This window comes from Chinchilla lanigera, unplaced genomic scaffold (assembly GCF_000276665.1).
Source record: "Chinchilla lanigera isolate Chin_1 unplaced genomic scaffold, ChiLan1.0 scaffold00091, whole genome shotgun sequence".
Classification (NCBI taxonomy): Eukaryota; Metazoa; Chordata; class Mammalia; order Rodentia; family Chinchillidae; genus Chinchilla; species Chinchilla lanigera.
The window spans coordinates 5758006-5781455 of NW_004955492.1; positions in this window are offsets into that span (position 1 = coordinate 5758006).

Consider the following 23450-nt stretch of genomic DNA (forward strand, 5'->3'; position numbering starts at 1 on the left):
TCAGACACACTTATCTGATCATTCTTTTCACTTTCTGAAACAGTTCTGGAAGTCTCTTTCATGAGTGTCTTTACAAGTGTGATCAAATGCTACTGCTGAGTGCCAGCCAACAGGGAGGCAGGCATGTAAAAATATCCTGGTGTGTCCTCATTCACTTTATTCTCAGAATCTGACCCAGTGTGACTTGTACCTCTCCCTGCAAGTCAAAATGCCCATGAAAGGTAAATGATTTGAATCAATTCAGAACATTAAGGCAGCCAAGATAGTACAACTAAAGACACTACAGATTGGACTGCTCTTTTCTCTCCTTCCTGCTACCCTCCCCCCAACGTGAACAGTAAGAAGGCAAACACAGTCACGTGTTACATTGTGTGTCTTGGGCAAGGATGGACCTCATATACCACAATGTTTAGCTGTTTCAGTTTGTGTCAGCATACTTGATGTTTACACAATGACAGAATCAGCTAATGATGCATTTCTCAGAAGATACCCCCAGAGTTAAGCAATGAGTAACCTATTCTATCAGTTTGCTTTTTATACAGTCAAACCTTACACAAGGCATTTCATGCTGATTTTTAGGCGAACATGGTTCACATCCCACCACACTGCTACGTTCTGTCGTCACGTTGGACTGGATGTGGAAGCTGCTGAGACTAATGTGGCAATTCATCACTACTTCAAGTTCAGCCCAAAAGAAAATGGTGCTGGTTGGGAGATTTTAAATATAATAAAGATTCTCAATATCGGAGTGAGATAACAGAATTCAAAAGCATTACCTTGGTTCTATTTTTAAAGGTAAATGAGGCAGCAAAAATAGGATGATTCCTTTATCTCTGGCAAGTTGTTTATAAACTGTCAGCTTTGAAGAGTTTTTAATGTGTGTTCTAAAGAGAGAAACACATTCAGTATGCCCCTAATTGAAAAATAAACCTGAAGTTTTCATGGTGAAAAATCTATAAAAGAAATCATTGAACTATCTGCATTATTAATAAGATTTCCTTTGGCATAAATTGCCCCCCTCTCCATACATATAATATATTATATATGATTTTTGCTAGTTTCTATTCTAGTGTATTGTATTTGAGATAAATTATATGTATATATAATCATGCATAACTAGTTATATAATTATGTAATTCTGTATTTATACATTATAACTATATAATGATATATAATTCTATTTTATAAAACTATTTAAATAATTATATCTAATGTATATGTTTTTATATATTATATATAACTATATAATTATATATATTATATATATATAATTTATCTCAAATACAATATACTGGAATAGGAACTAGCAAAAATCATCTAATTCAGTATGACTCTGAAGACCCAGAATTATACCCTAGGGTATAGGATATAACACTGCAAACCAAAATGCAGTGTTTTCTGTTTAAAATGGAAAAAGAAGGAATCATCCAACAGCTATAGACTGATATTCATTAAGATCAGAGGCAGGTGCTGTTCTGAGAGCTTTCTGTGTATTCATTTATTTCATTATCAGAGAAAATTTGTGGCTTAGAAATTATCATCCCTTCCCATTTTGCCAATGAGAATATTAGAACCCAGTAAGATGGGCCAAGATCCCATAGCCAAGGCAACAGGGCCACAGTGCAAACTAAGAAAGTCTAAGTCAAAACTCCAAGTACAGAATTTACCTTCTCTCTCCCTTTTGAATTAAATCAGAGGCTCCAACTTTCAATAACAATGGAAGAGCTTGTGTTAGATTATCCTCCAGTGACATTTGCCTGCTCTGGGTGTAATGCTGAAAACAAGAGCTAGAGGCCGCTAACATTTGAAGAAAAGCAGGCAACAACGCAGAGGATGTGATCAGAGACAGCAACCATACCTCTGACATGCACGTATGTTTATCCCCTTTCACATCCAGGTCTGTACACCCTGAAAAAGACAGAGCTGAGGCAAGATGAGCCACTTGTATTGGCCTGAGGAGTCAAGAGATGGAAATCTGTGAAGAAAATACTAGAATAGGAAAAAAAAACTATGGGAATGAGAGGCCCAAATCGTCAGCTCACCCCTAAATTGTCCATCTGTAAATCAAAGTATTTATCCTGAAAGGCTGAGAAAGTTGAATAGTGATTTCTAGAAATTTGAATTTGGATTTGTCTCCAGCCCAGCTAGAGAAACTTGGAAAACACATCTCACTTTTCATTAGACACCAGCCTAATTAGTGAAGATCACATCTTAGGAAGAAGGTGTTTTCACTATCTTAGCAGAAAAGGCACGGAAGGAATAGACCTACCCTGACAGAGCCCCAACCAAACCTATACAACACGATTCACCCAGAGGCCTGTGGACACAGGAGATCTAAAGACCACATTACAAAAATAAGGGTACATTAGTCAGCTTCTGTCACTGTAACAAATGTCTGAGCTAACTGACTTACAAAGACAAAAGGTGTATTTCAGCTCACAGTTTTGTAAGTTCTGGTACATGATTGGTTGGCCCATGACTTTTAGACCTGTGGTCTAGCACATCAAGATGGGAGTAAGGGACAAAAGAATTACCTTCTTGGGGCTGGGGATTTAGCTCAGCGGTACAGTGCCTGCCTGGCAAGCACAAAGTCGTGAGTTTGATTCCTGGTACCGGAAAACAAACAAACAAACAAACAAAGAATTACCTTCTTTTTGACCAGAAAGAAAAAACAAAAAATAAAAAGAGAAAGTGAGCCCCTATTATCCCCTTCAAGGGCAGGTTCCTATGACCTGAAGATCCTCTGCTAAACCACCCCTCTTGCAAGTCTTACTACCTACCAGAAGCACTTCAGGCTGGGGGCCAGACCTTCAACAATGGGCCTTTGGAGAACAGAACAGACCCAAACTATGACACAGAATTTACATAGTTCAAGGGTGATAGAACCCAAAGGATAACACCAAGACATGACTCAATCCCAAGATGTCATCTAGGAGATGGGGAGCAGTGTAACAGAGCCCATGGAGAATCCACATTTTAATATGTTTGATTTCAAAGCCTGGATCCACCAAGTAATTATCCCAAAGGAAAAGGACTTCAAAACCAAAAGAAACTAAGTGCACTGGAATGGGGCGAATTAAATGTAGACTTCAGAGCTAAGCAAAGCTCTTCTTCAGAAAAGGGAGTCACATGACTACACATTAAGGGTCCACTCAGGGACCCACTAACACAAGTGTCACTTACAGGAGTTCTCAAGCCATGTCATTGGCTCACCAACATCAGATCTAATCTATGACTGGGTACAGATACCCAAAAACACCTACCTAGTGTGAAATCTCTTACTTAGAACTTTTTCTCCTGATAAACAAAGCTTATTTTGCACTGAAAAGAAAAAATAAACTCTGTTCACTCATTAAGTAGCTTATATTTGATGCAACTGCCACGCATACTATCAATTCCCAAGGCTCTTGTTCCTTGAAAATGCAGATAATTAAGTTTTAAACTATCTGTCCCAGGTAATGGAATGTGACTCTTTTGCTTGTGGTTTTTTTTTTGAGTATCTTGGCTTTCTCTCAACCTCTGAGAAGTGTGGACTCTGGCCACAGGACTGAGGGATGAGAACACAAAGTGAAAGGGAGCCAGTATACCAGCCACTGCCTGGTACAGCAGGATGACATCACTGACGTGGCTTTCTTATTTACTGTGTAAATGCAAAAGAGGAGACGTGGGGGCTGAGCTCCCCACAGACAAGGCTTTGTCTAGCGGGGGAAGAGGAGCTCACTCTGATGTCACCCTCCTTGGGTGGTGCTCCCTCCCTCCTTCTGTGCCATCCTTGACAATGCTGTATTAAGATGTTCCAGATGTTTCTTTTCTAGCCTAAGATAAGAGAACTCTTTTAATTTTATAACTTTTTGGGAGAATCCTGGCCCCTTGCACATTAAACAGAATATAGCAAGAGTTTAATGAAGGAGTTGAAGAAAGATAGGAAAGGGGAGAGGGAGTGAGGGAGAAAAGCAAGGGGGAAGGAAAGGAAGGTGGAAAAGAGAAAAAGAGGGAAAGAAGAACAAAAGAAGAGAAAAATAATCAAAGATAAAAGGTGACAGGAACTTGGAATTCTCTGAATGAGAACCTGTGACCTCTGCAGACACCTTGCTGAATTTCGCCCCTGCTTCTAGCTCTTTGCCAAAACTGAGCTGAGCAACATCTCCACCCTTCAATTCCCCTGGGGCTATGTGGCCCACACAAAGCCACTCTGGGCCCCAGAGATAGCAGCGGTCGATGCCTGCAGGGTCCCGTTGACCTTGCAGAAAAGACAGCCTCTCAGGTGATGGCAGCACACCGGCAGAGCGGAGCCCCAGGCGATGTGCCTGCTAAATATAGAGTGTGCTTTTGAAAATGCTGTCGTGGCTGCCCTGAGTCTGAGGTGAAACTGCAGGTCACAGGCAAGGGCAAAAAGTCACTGCTTCTCAATGGTGTCAGCGCGCAAGGACCTACATGGAACTTAAACAGCCATTTGTACTGACTTGTGGAAAATTACTTTGGTGAATTCTGCGCACATTGCTTTAATCACAATTCCATGCAGGTGACCACAGAACTGTTTCTGTAACCATCACAGCCATCCTGAGGGCAGAGTGGCTATTCTGCTTTATACACTAGGACACTGAGGAAGGAGAGCTGGTGTCACCATCCCAGGCAACAGTGCTACTTTTGGCAAGCATCCTGGGGAAAGGATGTGTCTATGAGAAGAGTCACTTGAGGTTAAGACTTGGTCACAAAACCATGAGGCATTACAATGAAAGGACAGACTGTTCTCAATGGCACTAAATTGCTTAGAAGCAGAAAAGTGAATTCCTTACTTGCTAGGATGCGCTGGCCCATGAAGTATCACTTGGTCTGGTTCATTTAGGCAATGGGTGAAAATAGAAATTGACAGGATGTTATTTCTCCACAATCCACAGCTTTTACTTCCTGGCCCGGTATGTGACTCCATACCGAAGCCAAGGGGTTACCTCGACGTGTCCATAGCAGAGCTGGGCACAAGGATAAAGAGCAACTTGATATGGAATTGTATTGCAACACAATGTCTTTATCATGATAAAAACACTTGCTTATCATCAAAACAAGAACTTATGTTACACGCTTCTGTGTTTGCATCACTAAATTGTGTACATAGAAATTTATGCAGGCACAGTCCTTCTAAGATAATTGGGTCTGAGAGGAGATATGAGAGGCAGGACTTCATCGTGGTTTGAGTTTCGGTGTCTAGGTGTTCAGATCCAAATCCATCCCTCTCACTCATATTAGGGCACATTGCTCAAGGTCTATGAATCTATGCCTCTTCTGAAAGAGGAACATAGTACTAACACACATTCATGGTGTCATTGTCAAGGTCAAGCGACTTCCTACAACACAGAGTGCTCAGAAACAGAACTGGCATGTGGTCGCTGGTGAACAATCAGCTGTTGTTCTGGATGGAGGCAGCAGAGAACAATTTGCAGAACTTAGTTGTGCAACATTGAACAGACAGGGACAGGCCCAGAGGGAAATTGCATTTCTTGCGTTCACCCATGTGCAAGGCTATGTTCAACTATCCAGGAAAGCCCTGGCTTCCCATAGATAAGCATGGCCAGCTTCTGTGGTGCACAATGTACTGCGTATACTTGATAAAATGTACTTCTTGACAAGAACAGAATGGGCTACCTTGTGTAGTGAACCATAACTTGCTACTGCTCGGTTCCCACCTCCAGAGAACTAAAGAAACAGTCAGTGGGTGGGCCAGGGGATGAAAAGTGTAGGTCCTTAGGGGCCCAGTGAATGTCCAGAAAGGACAGGGATAGATGACACCAGATTTCAGACTGTGGACCAAGTGTCCAAATATGTGAATAGGTTTTATAAGCCTGTCCCAAGTGCTTCCCCTGGGGCCTGCAGCTGCCAGGTGACAGCAGTGCTGGGGGTCAGAGGTACCTCAGGAGGTGCAGTCCGTTCATACGGAGGAGCCCTTTGAGCAGTGCAGTGTTAGTGCAGGCTCTGTGAGACAGATAGTGCTGAATTCCATACAAAATGGAGCTATAAGGTTGTCCTTAGCTCTGTGCTTTCCAGAACAAAGATTTTATCAGCAAGGGAGGTGATGGGCCCTCCTGACGGAAGGCACCCGATATTCACTCAGCATTGTCTGCAAAGACATGATAAGGAACATTGCACAGAAACCTGAGCAGAGTCACAAATGCACAGGCCCACAGGCTGCCCATTCATCCACTCAACAAACGTTTATTCAGAGCTGAGCGCTCAGAGGCACTGCCTTAGGTACTCAGGGGGCTCAGATTTTCTTTGGCCAGACACAGAGCATCCAAAAACAGTCACATATTTATTTCATATTACTTTACCATAACTTAGTCTCGTTATTTTTGAGGATATTTCCTAATAAAACAAAAATAATAGCTCCTATCCTGACCTAATCTGTAGTGTCTGCTGAACTAATACATTTTTAAGACTTTCACTTTAAAAGAATTTCCTATCGCAGGCTGAGCAAACCATGATCAGCTCAGGTGACAGAGAAACCCTATGGCCCATGGTCCTGAGCCAACCACTGCAGGATGGGAAACATTACACGGAGACATTTGCTTTCCAGACTCAGATTAAGAGTGTGTTGAATTTAAAGACCATTTAATATTTAAGACACACAGCTTCCAAATTCTGTAGTCATTTTTTTTCACAAAGTGCTCTAAAATACCATCTTTCAACCAATAAACATTGCAGTTTCCCTTGATTGAACTCCTCGCTCGTGGAATTCACCTTAGACATGAACTCTATGTTTAAATTTTTCCGGTCCCTTCTCAGACACCCACCGAGCCATCCAGATCTCTAGGGCTCCCAGGGAAGTCATGGGCAGGAAGGTGTACTTCTGGTAGAGTTGGAACGATGCAGGTGTGACAGTGTGGACTTTGGAACCACACTGACAATAAGAACAGTGAGCTGAGGTCTCTATGCTGCCTAGCTTGTGCCCCTTCAGTACAACAGCTTGTTCCTGACCTGAGCCTCCGCCTTGCCTTCCCCTCTCCTGGGAATTGTCAGTACTTGAGCATTTGCCATTGATCTCCCCTCACTGCAGGATAATCTCCATTAGGGCTGGGACTCTGCGTTCACAGTTGCATATTCAGTCCTCAAAGGGCGTCCAGCACAGTGTGAGGGCTCCAGAAATACTTACTGAAGAATAAGTAATGAAAAAATGAGACCATCTAATTGACAATAAAAAAAGGAAGAAAGAACTTCTGAGGTCTGCTTCCCCAGGAAACAAACCCTCAGGGGGAGGTTTGTGTGCAGAGTGTTCTAGAGACAAAACCTTTAAGGAACTCAGCATGGGGAAGTTTAAGAGTTATGATGCTATGCAGTCGTAACAGCCTCTGCTACAGCAAATCTTATTCCTCTGTGACTGGCTTATTTCACGTAGCTTAATGCCCTCAAAGTGGCATTTTGTGGCATGTCAGAATTGCCTTTTTTGTTGTTCTTGTTTTTTGTTCATTCGGGACAGGGTCTCCCTATGTACTTCACTCTAGCCTTGAACTCACTATGTAGCCCAGGCTGGCCTCGAATTTCCAGCGATCCCCCTGCCTCAGCCTCCCAAATGCTGAGCTTACAGGCAGGCACCACCATGCCCACCTGAGAATTTCCTTTTTTAAGGTCACATAACGTTTCATTGTATGGGTACAACATGTTTCACTTACCCATTCAGTCATCAGTGCCCAGTCTGGTTTGTTTCCACCTGTTGGTCCTTGTGAATGATGCTGTGAGAACATGGATGTGGAGCTATCTCCTTCAGACCCTGCCTTCACTTCTCTTGGCTAAATACCCAGACATGGAATTGCTGAATCATATGGAAATAATATTTTTAATTTTTTGAGCAACATGAATCCTGTTTCCCATAGCTGCTGCATGGCTTTCCATCCTCCTTAGCGGTGCACAAGGGTTCCAGTAGCTCTGTATCACCAACAAAGAAATTGCTTAGCTTTTTTGATAGCAACCTAATGGGTGGGAGGTGACATCTCACTGAGGTTTTGATTTGCGTTTCCCTAGTGATTAGTGAGGCTGAACTTTTTTTCACATGCTTGCTGACAGTTCATGCTGTTGTTGAAGAAATGTCTGTTCAGGTCTTTTGCTCATTTTTAATGTTTTTTCTTTTGTTGTTGAGTAACATTTTCTTTAGATAGCTGTCTCTTCTAAAATTATTTTTATCCAAAATTCAGACAGAAAACATTACCCAGTTATCAAAATCATTTCGCATTCTTTTGCTTCCTTTACCCTGGAGTAAGCTTCAGTTTTTAGTGCTCTCGTATATTAAACTAATTCAGCTAGTCATGGTGGTGCATGCATGTAACTCCAGCTATGTCTGTAATCTCTTGGGAGGTTGAGGTAGGATTTTGAGGTCAAGCCAGCCTGGGCAATTCAGCAAAATCTTGTTTTAAAATGAAATAAAATAAAATAAACAAAGAGGTGCCAGGCATGGCACATGCCTGTAATCCCAGGACTCAGGCTGAGACAGGAGGAACACTGTGAGTTCAAGGCCAGCACGGACTACATAGCAAGACCCTGATCAAAAAAACCCCAAAAAATAAAAAAAAAGAGGGTTTAAGATGTAGCTCAGTGTTAGAGCAACCCTAGACTAAAGCCCTAGTATTAAAAAAGGGATTACTCATTTTCTCAAGTGGTTTAAGGTGTCAATTCAATAAATTTCTTTAGAGCTTCCAGTCTTTTAGATCTATCTGACATGTCTGTGTCCAAAGAGGGACACAGTTTCAGATTAAAATGGTAGCTCTGCTATATTTACACACACCCTCCCCAGGAAACAATAAAAATATAAATTCTAAGGAAGGTAAGGGCTCAGCATGTCTGTCTGCCCACCCAGCCTCTATTGAAGTTTCTACCACCTTCAAAGGAGGCACTGGGTGTTCTTTGGATACCACTATGGCATCTGAATGCTTGCGCGCCCCGCCCCACCATTCATATGTTGAAACTTGATCCCCAAGGTGATAGTATTAAGAAGTGAGACCGGGAAGGTGATCCTGAAGGGCATCATGATGGGTAAAATAAGCCACAGCCATACTTTTCTAATGGAAATATATGCTTTAGTATAATGTGAATCTGCTGTGTGTCTCAGTAACTGCACTGGAGGAATACAGGAAAGAATCTTTGTGTTCACTCACTCAGTACGATGAAGACCAAGGTGTATACACATTTGTCAAAGCATAAATTGGTGAATTTTACCCACATTATGCACCTTGTCACATTTCTGTGTATTTCATAACTTTGTTTTGTACCGGGACTCAAACTCAGGACCTTGTCCCTACCAGGCAGGCACTGTGTCACTGAACTATATCCCCAGCCTTAAAATGTTTTTATTAAATATTTTCCTCTGATTTTTCTCATAATATTAGCCCAATTCAGAATACTGTTGCATGCAAATCACCTTTTACAACTTTGGGAGGAGGTAAAAAGTGAATCATCAGGTGACTCGGCTACCAGTGATGGCTTGGATCATGTAAGCCAAAGAAGTTAGCAAGATATGACAGATGGAGATATGGCGGATAGAGAAGTACAGAACAAAGACCTTGATTCAGACGAGGAAGAAAACAGTAATGTGGATAAATATTTCACTAGTCAAAATGCTACAAAATGGTCATTATACCTGAATGATCCAGTGTTAGAACTAGGTCAGGAAATGTTATTAGGTTCTTGCATGGGTGAAAGCTATTGGACAGAATGCCAGCAATGCGAGTCAGTGTTGGAAATTGTAATGAACAATACATGACAAGATGTTTTAAAATACACTAATAATGAAATACATGGGAGCATTCTATATGCATCAATAGCAATACTCAGAAACATACTTATCATGACACCCCACTAACCTAACTAAAATCCTTCCTGGCAGGACTTTATTATTCTAATCATACTAATCAGAATCTAAAGGCTTTATGGAAAAGTGACAGGCATGGCACTGAGATTCTTAGGATAATAATGATTCTAGAGAGATTTGGTTTCTTTCAAAGTTGCCTGTGTTTTGATGACAAAAAGACCTGCCAAGGAAGAAAAAAGGAAAAAAATCCAGCAATTTTAAAATTTAATATCAGTGCAAATGTGTGGAACTCTTTCTCTCACCTCAGATATCATTTTCTTACACGTGGATGTTGAGGTCATTCCTTTTAAAATCCTGAGACTGAACACAAGGTGTGCATGCTAATTAGCTCCAAGATGGACATAAAGGGTGCTTATATAGCACACAAAGGATCTAACAGTCAACTGACCTTTCCTAGTTCATTCATCTAAATATCATATATCCAGTGCACAAAGTCCTTTGAAGGGTTCTGTCTTTAGAGACAGAATATTTTGAGACACCTGCCCTGAGAAGCTCACAGTCTTGTCACAGTTAGCAATGACTCAAATATCTTACACAAAGACCTCCAATATGGCTATTGAAAGCATATGTGGAGTCAGACATGGTGACGTATGTCTGTAATCCCAGCACTCAGAAGGTTGAGGCAGGAAGATGGCAGTGAGATTGAGACCAGCTTGGTCTACACAGTGAGACCCTGTGTCAAAACAAAACAAAACAGAAAGTATATGTGGAGCCTTGGTAATTAAAAAGGATTTTAGAAGAAAATTTTCTATTGATAAATACATGGTGCTGGACACATGTGATAGGCTGAAAAGATTCTCCAGCCACTGCTTATCCGTAAGAGAAAAATCTAACCTAAAAGCTGAGCCTGCAGCCTGATGCATATAGAGCAAAACAGGACACCCCAGTTCCACCTGGTCCTGTTGCTTGGTGCCCCTTATGTCTGCAGTCCTTAGCAGACTCTGTCACCTGCTGAGTCCAAGGCGGGATATCCTCTCCTCAACAGACTGTTGCTTTCATGTCTAGCGCAAGCGGGGGCCTCAAAACAGAGCAAGGCTATTTTCATTTGCAAGGGAGGTTATCTGAGTTTTCTGTGACTGGTTGTTAAAAAAGGTCGGTACTTTGTAAAATTTGATTAAATATTTTCTTCCATTATAACTTTCTTCTGAAAACAGTGTTACCAGGGAAGGGATACTTAAGCCCTGTCTTTCTTACCACTAGCGGGTGGCCACATTTACCCCAGGGACCTGCCAGCTCAAGTACCCAAATGGACTGTGTCAGCTCCTAACAATCCAGCACCTTCTTCCTCTCTGGACCTGTTACCCCCACAATGATTCTTCCTGGGACCTCCTCCCTTCCCTCTACTGGCCCCAAGGATGAATTAGAGCAGCCAGTCACTACCCGGGAGACAGAGCACTCACATGCCACACTCAGGTGGGTCAGGGCTGAGCTCAGGGGAGGGCACTCTGGACACTGAGCCCCACTGATGCAGAAGTCATCCTGAAATATGAAAATTACTCTCTTAATCCAGCAATTTCTCACACAACTGCTTGCTTTCTCACTAGGAGCATTAATAGGGTAGTATTGGGGGCATTGAGTATCTTACTAAATACTTCAATAAATCACCATAAATGATGACAGCTAATAATTTCGGAAAATCTCCTGTTGTCAGCTGATGGCAGAGAAAGGAGTAGGCAGCAGCGGGGTGCCTCAGATACTTAGAAATAAATCTTCTGCACCATGGCAGTGTTCCTGCTAAGGAGACAGAGCTCTCAACTGTAAGCTGATGGATCCCACACAAAGTAATAGGAATCTCCTGACATAACCACAGAGGTGTGGTCAATGGTTCTGGAAACGGGAGCCTTAGTGATCTGGAGAATCACTGAGTTAGCAGTAGTTTGTTCAACTACTGTCTATCAGTTAGCGTTCTCCAAAGTTACAGAAGGATACCAGTAGGATACATCTACAGAAGATATGAAGAGATTCATTATGAGAACTGCTTCGTGTTATTACAAACGCTAGAAAGTCCCACAGTGTGCCATCTGTGAGCTGCGAACCCAAGGAATTTGGTGGAATAATTCAGCCTGAGTCCTAAGGCTGAATGCAGAAGATGAATGTCCCAGCTCAAGAAAAGAGAAAGAATTCTCCAGTCCTCTGCTTTTTTGTTCTACTTAGGCTCGCAGAGGGTTAGATGATCCCCAATCACACTTGGTTAGGGGGATCTTCTATGTCTACTTATTTAAATGCTAATCCCTTCCAGAGACATCATCACAGACACATCCAAAAATAACATTTTACCAGCTCAGCCCGGTCAAGTTGACCCATAAAACTAACCTTCACCACCCAGAAGGAAACCTCCTCTCGCTGCTTGTATCACAGGTGAAGGTGGGCATATCAGAATTCCAGAGTCCAAGGACATCGAATATTCCTATCGTATAAACAATGACCCTTGATTTCATTCTCTCTTCTCCAGGCAGCCTGCTGCTTATTCATCTTCTATTGATATTAAAACAAAAGGTAATCTTTGAGATTCTAATGACATGTTCCAACTGGAAATGAAGGGCTCCACGGCCTTGAGAGCCAGTGCAGCCACAGGATGGACTGAGCTTAGATTTTAATCATCATGTGGAAATCCACCCACTCAGTTCACCCTAAACTGCTACAACAGTGAAAACTGAACTTCATTGTAACAAACCCGTGGCTCTGGGGAGAGGGGGATACAAAAATCTGGGAGAGCTGGGTCTGGGGATTTAGCTCAGCGGCACAGTGCCTGCCTGGTAAGTGTAAGGTCGTGAGTTCGATTCCCAGTACTGGAAAACAAAAATTGGGACAGCTAATCTAGAACAGGACTCTACCAACTCTTTCACTTTAAAATTAATGACCTTGGGGCTGGGGATTTAGCTCAGCGGCACAGCGCCTGCCTGGCAAGCGCAAGGTCATGAGTTCGATTTCCGGTACCAGAAAAAAAAACAAAAAGAAAAAAGAAAAAAAAATTAATGACTTTTTACTTCTCTTTCCTACTTTGGATAATTAGGGTGGAAAGGTTGGTGGGACATGGGGAAAATAAAAATGTTCTATTATTTCCAATGACACTACTACAAATATATACATAGATAATACATAATACAAATATTATGCATGAAGAACAGCCAGCACATGGAAATGCAGCACTTTCTCAAAACTCATCCATTACACTTGAGTGCACATGGGCCTACAAGTCAAGGAATGTTTATGCTGAACAATTTCAACCCATACAAGATCCTTCCTAAATGAAGGGTAATTTCTGAAGACAGAGATCAGATTTGTAAATTTTATTTTGATGGTAGTATATGAATTATTTACTAAGCAGATGATAGAATGTCTTTTCAATACAGTCCATAGCATGAAAATAACAGAGTAAACTCTGTGAGAATTTAGAAATGGTAGGAGGTATTTAACTATTAAAAAAAAACCCTATATAATAAATTAAAATGAATGCACTCAAGCATAATTTTAATGTTTTGAGAGAAAAGTATTTGATAACTCTCTTGATTACTTTTCTCTCATTGCTGAGACAAAATACCCAATGTCCAAAATTAAGGAAGGAAAGGTTTATTTAGCTCACAGTCTGTGGAGGTTTCAGTCCATACAGAGCTGGCTCGAAGGCAAGGCAGCACATGGCAGCGGGCAACAGTTCACGGTGGTGGAAAACAGCAAAAGCAACAAGAGCAAAAGGGGGGAGCAACAAAAAGCAAGCTTCTTTCCCTCCCTTACATTGTATGCAAACTACCCACTCCAAGGTGTAACACTCACACCCATTATCCTAGCACTGGGCCATGAATCAATCATAAACTCAAAAGCCCACCCCATGAGTACATGAGGCTTTGGGGGACATCTAGACATAAACCATAACAATAACTAACATGGGTAATAATGAGTCTTAAAGAAAAGCTCCTTAAAAATAAGCTTCTGAAGATACAGACACAACTACAAACACATTCAGCCACCTTATCTTTGACAAAGGAGCCAAGCATGTTCACTAGAAGAAAGATAGCCTCTTTAATAAATGGAGCTGGAAGAACTGGTTCTCTACATGCTGAAGACTAAAGCTAGACCCATATCTGTCACCATAAACAAGTCAAAATGGATCAAAGATCTAAATATTAAAACAGAAACACTAAATGTACTAGAAGAGAAAGTAAGTAGAAATCTTGAAGACATAGGCATCGGCAGACAATTCATGGACAAAACCCAGGCTGCAGGGGAAATACTTCAAGGAATCAACAACTGGGATCTCATCTTATTTGCGGGTGGGGGGTGGTCCTTTTTTTGGTACCAGAAATCAAACTCAGGACTTCATGCTTGCCAGGCAAGCACTGTGCCACTGAGCTATATCCCTGGCCCAGGATCTCATCTTATTAAAAAGCTTTAAGAAAAATGAAATAAAATGCCTATATACATCAAAAGAAATCAACAACAGAGTGAAAAGACAACCCATAGAATGGGGAAACATTTTAGCCAATTCTCCCTCAGACAAAGGACTTCTATCTAGAACATAGAAAAAATTGAAAAAAAATCAAATTTAAAGACCCAGTTCAAAAATGGGTATCCGAGATGAATACGCACTTCTCAGATGAAGACATACAAACAGCAAATAAATATATGAAGAAATGTTCAACATCGTTGGTTATTTGAGAAATGCAAATTAAAACAACACCGAGATTCCATCTCTACCCAGAAAGAATTATTGTCATCAAGAAATCAACCAATAACAAATGCTGGAGAGGTTGTGGGGGAAAAGGAGCCCTTCTCTGCTGTTGGTAAGAGTTTACACTGGTGCAACCACTGTGGAAATCAGTATGGACATTTCTCAAAAAGCTAGGATTAGAGGTCCATTTGACCCAGGTATTCCCTTTCTGGGTATCTTCCCAGAAGAATTGAAAACATTATACCACAGAGATATAGGTGCACCCATGTCTACAGCAGCACAATTTGTATTAGCTAATTCTTGGAAACAACCCAAATGCCCATCAACTGAGGAATGGATTAGAAAAAAAGATGTGGTATCTTTATACAATGGAGTACTATTCAGCCATAAAGAAGAATAAATTTGAAACTTTTATAGGTAAATAGATGCAACTTGAGACAATACTTATAAATGAAATAAACCAGACTCACATGGGCAAGCATCATACTGTCTCCCTGGTGTGAGAAACTGAAAGAGAAAATAAGGTCTAAAATATACAATAGATACTGTGAAATGGGAAGAAATTGTTCAAAAGGATGAAGGAACTAGAGTGGGGGAAAGGGGAAAGGACAGAGGGAAAGGGGAAAAGATGCAAATCAATATTGATTGGAGAAATTTTAATGCCCATATCTTGTACTCTGAATAACTATATTAAAGATGACAACATACAGTGTATTAACTATTGTTATTCTCCTAAAAAAATAAGATTCTGAGTACTTGAGCCAAATAAAGTAATAATGTTATTAATAATATATTATTGCTGGGGCAGACCCAGAAAGTGAACGTGAGAATAGAGTGAGTGACCAGCAGCCTCTTTTCCTTTGAGCACTTTATAGGGTCAGGGATCTGGCATGCTGGTATATCAGGTGGAAAGGGGTGGGGCCTGTGAGCCAGGTCAAAGACCCTGCAGGCTGTCTGCTTGCCATCCTTCCCCATAGAGCCCTGAGAAGTGTGTCACTGGGAAGCCAGATCCTCAGCTTTTTATGCCTTCGATGAAAGAATTCACCCAAGACACCCCAGATAGGTGGCCCTGCAGAAGTCCAGGAAGAGTTCGCTGTAGCTCTAAGACATGGAGACTTAGGTCTCGATGCTTTGAGGAGGGAAGTGCCACACAGGCACCTTCCTCCACTGGGAATCTGGGTATCTTTTTATGCACGTGAGTTACTCCTGGGTTTTATTATGATGGCTACAATGCTTATCAACATTTTTTTCTTAGAAGTTACTTTGGAATTGCAAAAGGTTTTCTTCGTCCTTTTCAGGTGGTCAATGTTTTCTCAAAACCCTTAATCAGGTAAGAAACTTATGAAATTTATAAAAGAAAAGTCAAATCTACTTTTGCTTTTTACTGTAGCTTTCCTTTTTTATTAACACATATTTGCCCTGCATAATGATTGCATTCCTCGTGGGGAGTTGGTACCCGCAACTAACACATCTTCATTCTTTCTTCGCTGGCTCCCCTCCCTTCTCCCTCCATCTCTTGGTTCTCTTCCCTTGGGTCTCAGTCTGATGTGGGAGGGTATTTCCAGAATCAGTGGACCATAGGCTATGCAATCAGGAATGCGGTACGCCCTGTTCTAGAAACACAGGCCCTGTGTCTTTGGGTTTGAGACCCAGTAAGTAATTATAAAAGTATTATATGCTGATGGCTTTGGTTTTTTTCATTTAACTATCATTGGCAAAGCATGCCCTTATAGAGCCCTCAGGCCCCCTGATGTCTTACCACCTGCTTAACAAGTGGACATCTCTCCTTGCTAAACTTCATTTGTCTCACCTAGAAAATGAGGACATAAGAGTATCTACTTTCTAGATTTCTTGTGAAACATGAGTAAGAAAAAAATATTAAAGAATTTCCATTGTGCTGAGGGTATAGCTCAGAGGCACAAGTGCCTGCCCGGCAAGAACAAGATCCTGAGTTTGATTCCCGGTTCAAAAAAAAAAAAAAAAAAGAATTTCCACCACAAATCAGCTAGTGCAGAGTAAGTGCTCAATAATCTTAGCTATATGCAAGTTCAGAGAGAAATTAATACAAATACAAAGAGTCATAGTGTTCTAGAATTCATCACGGTGAATAAGTACTATTTTAATCTGAATACTGAGGGTGAGTGATAAAGACTTTTGAACATTTCAAAACCTTAACAGGCCCTCATTTTGCTCTTTGGTTTTTGCTGGGTGGACCTCCTTTACTCTGAAGGAGAAAAACAGCAGAGCACGGGGAGTGACTCATGCAGATCACCAGGTTTGTCAACAGCAGAGGTCTGGAACTCAGGTATTAGGACATGTCGCTTTGTGTAAGTAGTCACACAGAGGCTGCACGTGTGAATGCATAAAACACATAACTATTGCATATTTTAAAGTTAATAACATAGTAGTTGTTTCTGGTAAGTAATACATTGGGAGAGCCAAAGGTATGGAAAAAGACTTGTTTGTCCACTGTTTGCCCTTCTATAGATTGGGTTTTTAATATTTATGCAAATGCGCCTTAGAAAGTTTTCTGTTGGTCAGTGGCAAGAAGTAGGCAAAATTATGAGGTGGAAAAAATTTACCTTGCTTAGTTTGTGGATCTTAAATGGGCTTGGTGACATCATATTGCACAATCAAAAGTAGTATAGAGCTAAATTTGGCCTGAAGAAAGTTTCAGTGCTTGCTTGGCAAACTGCAACCTAACTCAGTAGGTTAAAGAACAGGAAGCTAAACTTTAGAGTTTGTCTTTGTAATAGCTGAGTCTCAGCCAATCACAGCTAGGCTTCAGCTACAAGGCAGGATTTACCTTGCCAAGTTTTAACCTGGGAAATGGTTTCTGCTCCACACTTCGTTTTCTGTCAGTCACATGGCCTTTTTCTGTCTACGTGTTATCCAGCCATGTGGGGATGTGGAGTCATACAGAACCTGTCCTGGTTCTAGGGGCTGCCAATTGAGAATCATTCTTTGTTCATTTAAACTCGGTTAAAGTTAATTTGTCTAAAATTTTTATTTTAGCAGCAGGAAGAAAAAAGCCCATCACAAAGAAGATGGAGGAGGAATAGGGGAGGGGCAAGGAAGAGAGGTAACATAATAAGGACTTAGAGGCTACTTTTGCTGCAAGTCCTGACTCCACCTGGGCCTGAAGATATATGCGGATGTCTGATGGATAACTAAACAGGGACAGAAAATTGACATCTTTGCTTCCATTTTGTTTCGGTCTCCTGCACTCTAAGTCATTCTTTCCTGCTATGACCCTGGGTTCCAAGAACAACAGGTATGATGGATAAACATCTTGTGACAAGAGTTGAGCTCCCCTCCCCCAGGCACCAATAATATTATTTCTGCAGATGACAAAGCCACTTCTGACCAATTCTGAGATAATGATCAACCAGACCACAGCTTGGCTGGGACTGACCCTGCACCCGTCTGTTCCCCCTTCCCTATATAATCTAGGGCAGCGGTGGCGAACCTATGGCGTGTGTGATTCAGCGGGCACACAGAGGTCTCCCTGTCGGCACGTGAGCCAAGTTGCCCCAGCATCACCCTAGCAGCCGAGCACCCAGGTCTAATTGCAGTGTTGGCACTTTGTGATAAATAAGTGGGTTTTGGGTTGTAGTTTCTAAAAAGTTAGCCATCACTCATCTAGCGGCTCATGTCAGTACCCCAAAGACAGAGCTGAGTGTGCAAGTCCCCCTTGGACCCCTGGTATAGCTGTATTGGTTAAACTTCCTTTCCTGCCTTCACCATTTCTCGTCTTTTAGACTGATATCTTGGGACAGGTGGCAGAATCTAGTCCATTGGAGCCCCCTTACCCTAAGCTCCTGTGTCAGTAGGAGGAGGGAAGGTGGGGGAGGAGGTGCAGCAGACACCCCGTGAGTGAAGCATGCTGTGCCTAACTGGACTCTTTCATAGTTATTTTCTCTACAGAACTGCATACTCGGTCATGTTTCTTGACATGGTGCAGATATCAATAAGATAATTGCAGCAACAACTATTCCTGTAGACTTATAACCACCACAAATTGTGTAGTCAGGTAAAGCAAGAAGTTGGTTATAATCTTATGGTATGATTTCTTTTTCTTTTTCTTTTTTTTTTTTTCTTTTTCTAAAAATCTTTAAACTCACACACTTAGTAAGAACACAGCAGAGAAACCTGGGGTTGCAGAAGGAACCGTGGTTTTATCTTGCCTGCTGGTCAGGGAATTTCGTCTTGATTAAAAGTGATTTAGTTTTAAAGTTATAAGATTATTTTCTAATAAGATTATTTTTACAGAGCTGTCAAACTAACAAATGCCCTCTTAAAGAAGAGCAGGAAGTCAAGGGGGACTGGACCCAGGCAGACAGGAGACTCTGAGGAGGTTTCTGGCTTAGGGGTCAGCCTCAGAGAATCTATACAATGAATTGAGGCTCTGGTATCAAGAGAGGGTCCTCATCTACCTGAAGACAGGACCCCTGCCAGAGGGCCAGCAGGATCCCCAGTAATAGACCCCGAGGGCATTGGGGTCATGATGTGGAGTTCAGGTCTGCCAGTGCATGGCACATTCTAGAAACACCAGCCATGGGCTCCCAGGCCCAGTGCTCCTTTCTATGTATCCCTCTCAATGATCTCAGCTGCCAATCAGGCCCTGGAATCACTTGCACAGCTCTCAAAGACAAGACTCCCTTTCAGACACCTAACTCTTCCCTCTCCTGACTTTAAATCCTATTTTAAAGCAAAAGTAAAGCAAACAGGTAGGGGAGCTGGCTGGCTGGTCTATGCCAGGCTTCCCCTCGTCCTCCACACACAGGGAGGTAGGACACTGGAGAGCAACCTCAGCCCAAAACAGCAGAGCACTCGCCACACTGCCCATCCTTCCAGGATGCCCCACTGGGCCTTACCGGAGGAGGTATTGACAATGAGTAGAGGCTTCTTTTGCTTGATTTGGGCAAAACGTAGTTCAGCTAGGGGCTCCATGCCTTGAGTGCCAGGGGCCCTCTTCCCTTAACCTTACAGCTTTGAGCTTTCAACCACCCTATTAGCTCAGTAGCAAAGCTAAATCTTGGCAGCTATCCAAACGTTTCTCAGCTAGTCTCCCCCAATCTTCATTAACTGTTGCTGATCACTGTCTTCTGTCACCACCAGTTAGCACCAGGGTCTGACGCTGGCTGACTTCTCTTAGCTCCTCAGCAGTCCTTAGCTCTTCTTAGCTGGTCTCTGTGTAGATTTTCGTAATGGCAGTCTCTGGAACTCTTTAGGGCTAGCAGCCTTTGTGTTGGTAGCTCTTTTTAAAAAGACCTACTCTACCCACACTATTCAGACATAGGAATTAAGAATAGATTTACAGGACTAGCTCTTTGATTGAGGAGAAACCCTCCCAGAGCAACCTGAGAAGTGTGTATGGAATGCTGCAGAGACTAGCAGAGAGGGCAGTGTCTTCTGGGACTGGTCCAAATTCAAGGCTGCTAATTGGTCCAAACTTAAGGGTGCTGGTTGGTCCAAATTCAGGGCTGTAAATTTAAGCTGGCTCCTCAGGGAAGACATCTGGATCAGGTACCCACTTGGAAGTAGCTGTCAAATATACCCTTTACAGACTGTCTGTGGAAAAAGGGAAGGGAAGTGGTTTTTGATCTATTTTAGGGGTTCCTTGGAGGAGCACACAGCTAAATCTTCCTTTCTCCTTAAGCTAAAAACCCTTCATGTGGTAACATCTGTGCCAGCATTCAGCCCTTCTCTGCCAGGCATCTTGCACCTTGATGGTGGGGAGTGGGGCAGAGGAAGGGCTCCTTCAGACTGGACTCATAATGAGCCATGAAGTATGCACTAACCTTCCCCCAGTCCTCACACCAGCAAGCTCTGCACAGGCCTTCTGAGGTGCTGGGGCATCGAGGATCTGGGGCCATCGGGTGCAAAAGTCTGTATTTTAGCCCCTTTTCGGTGGTCCACACGGCTGCAGTGTTGCTGGCTGACCTCTTCAGAGCCATCAGCTGAAGGGACCCTCTGGTTGCACAGAAGGCAGGTCAGTTGGATAACCAGAGCCCTGGCATCTGCCATGTCACTGTCCACCCTCGAGTAAAGTCTTTCATCAACATGACTGCCTCGGTTTTTCATTCTGGGCCTGGATTTGCCCTGACAGCAACCTTAAAATGTCACAGGAGAGCTAATCATAGTAGCTCATGGGGTGAGGAGCAATTCATCACCTCTGACACAAGACAATCACTGGCTGCCACGTGTCCTCTGTGGAGACAGAGCTGGGGTGCAGCTGGAAAACACCCAGAAGCTGGAAGCTGTGAGCAGAGACCAGGGAGTGTGAGCTATCACTTCTCCACGTTGGCCCTCTGGGTCTTTGGGTGTGGGCTTTGGTGAACACTCCAACCTAGGGGAGATTGCACAAGTAGGTGTCATTTCCCTTTTTTTTTTTTTTTGGAATTTTTTTCCGGTACCGGGAATTGAACTCACAACCTTGCGCTTGCCAGGCAGGCACTGTGCCGCTGAGCTAAATCCCCAGCCCCAAGTAGGTGTCATTTGCCTGTCTTCATACAGCACAAGACACCCCCACCCACCTAGGACATGTGCATTTCCAGTGTGAGATATGTCCACATTTCACTGGTCTCCACGATGGCTCAGAGAATAAGGTATCCAGGGGAGGACACAGGGCACTGCTGGCCCTGTGGGTGTATCTCTGGGAGAGGAGCTGCCCTTGGGGCCTGGGCGACAAGGGGTGCTTCAAGTTGTCTTGCTGCTTTCTCAGAAACAGACCCCCACTATCTGGAGCACGCTGAGAGCTGAATCCACACATACTTACAAAAAACGCAAGAGCTGACACAAACGAGGTCTCGTCTCCATGGAGCATCCATTCTAAGGATTTTGACAACTGATTTTTTCTTCTGAGGAAGACAGAATCTTTATGGCTCTTGTAGTAAGAACTCTCATCTCATCTCATATGCATGTTCTGGGTGCACACAGAACCCTGAAACAGTGGAAGCTGGGCAGGTTTAAGCAAGAGGCCCCATTCCCACCTGCTTCATACCCTCTGACTCTGCAGACAGTGAGGAAAAGGCCTCCCTTTCAGCTCCAGATCCTGTCACTTTCCAGCTGAGCTGCATAAGGTTGGCCTCGTTTTCTGCCTTCTGGACACAACTTTATCTCCTAGCAGATTTGGTAATCTCTGAAATTTCTTTTGGTCAGAGTCAGGGGAGGGGCACCTGGGGAGGTAGGCAGTTTCTGGTGACTGAATCCTAATTTTTGAGTGTCCATCTTTTTTTAGATCAGTTGCTGCCAATATAGAATACTTCTTTAGGGTAATCTGCACGCTTTGGACACAAGTCATTGGATTTTTAAGACTAATCAAGTTCAAGTAATATACCATAAAAGTAGAAGAGGAAATTTATTCTAACTATCACTACTTAGGCCTCAGAATAAGGAAGACTCTGTTATTCTTCCTCCCAACAAGGGATTTAAGGATAGAGGAGCTGTACTTCGAATACTTTTTTGTTGTTGTTGTTGTTTTTCCTAAATGCATTTCCCCTTAGGAATTCTGTCACCACATCACCATCTAACCTGGAAACCCAAGCCCAACCCTTTCAGGTGATAGAGACTTAAACCTTTGCCTGTGATGGAGGAGGGACACTGCAGTAAGGATGATCTGATTTCAGCCACTGAGCTGATAGAAACAGGCCACATACACAGCGGGAGAAATGCCCTCACCTTCCAAGGCTTTTAACAAAGACTGGCTGGTCACACGCTAGATCTGGTGACACAGCTGAGGATAAGACACAGCCCCTGTTCTGCAGAGCTTCCACTCTGCAGAGGAGACAGACAAGGAACAAGTAAACAACTAGATGTTTTTAATGGCAAAAGTGCCATGAGGGAAACAAACAGTAGGATGAGATGGGGGAGGAGAACCACAGGCCAGGCAACTACAGCGCACCAGCTAGGCTCACGGTGAGCACCTGAGGTGCCCAGGAAGACCAGGACCCAGCAGCCACAAGAAGGTCAGGAAAGAGCACACAGCACAGCCGTTTTGGTTTTCTCTACTTCCACGGAGTTTAAGATGCCACTATTATATCTCTAAAAATACTGTAATTATTATTCTAATTGCCATTGATTATGGGACAAAGGAAGGAAGCAATGGGGGAGGATGATTTATCCGAGCAGCTGAGAAGAATCTGTTATGTCTGTAGCTAGTGAAAGGAGAAAAAGGTGAAAAGTTTTAGGAAGTAAAAGGATAAATCTTGGGGTTTCAGTGTAGGCAAAAAGAGGTAACAATACCATCCACTGAGGTGGAGACATCAGAGTGGCCTGAACATCTATTTTTGACATGTTTTACACATTTTAAGCAGCAATTAAGAGAAGGCAGGTTTAAAGGAAGCTTACTCTTCTTTGGAAACTCGAGGCTTCTGAAAAGGTATTTGTTCCTTACCTATCAGAAAACTTGGCATCTCTGAAACTGGTGGCTGCACAAATTGAATAAGGTTAACTCTGCTGACTTATACCTATTTTTGTGTCATATAAATACTCTGTCCTCACAGTCAATAAACTGTTAAAATGCCAGAAAATGCTTGTACACTCCTTTCATTCTGATAGGAAGGAGGTGAAGCTGGCACGTCACCTAGAAAGCCATGTTCCTCCAAGATTTACAGCCCAATTACACAGACTATTTCGGGTGATGAATTTTTCACTGAGGCCATTGGCCAGCACAATCATTGCCACTGCCTCTGTTAAGTATTTTAATGCTGTAACCGTCCCAAAAGACAGTTAGGGTAGAAACTATTTATCCACAATAGCATAAATCAGAGAACTGAGGTCTGGTTCCTGGTGACCTGTGTAGTACAGAGCTAGAGACGGACCCAGGTCTCTACCATCACAGCCCAGAAGCAAAAGCTGTCCTTGAATTTCCCTGTTCTCTTTATCTGACCCCAGGCCCTATTTGTGCTCCTATAAAGAAAGAGGATGACC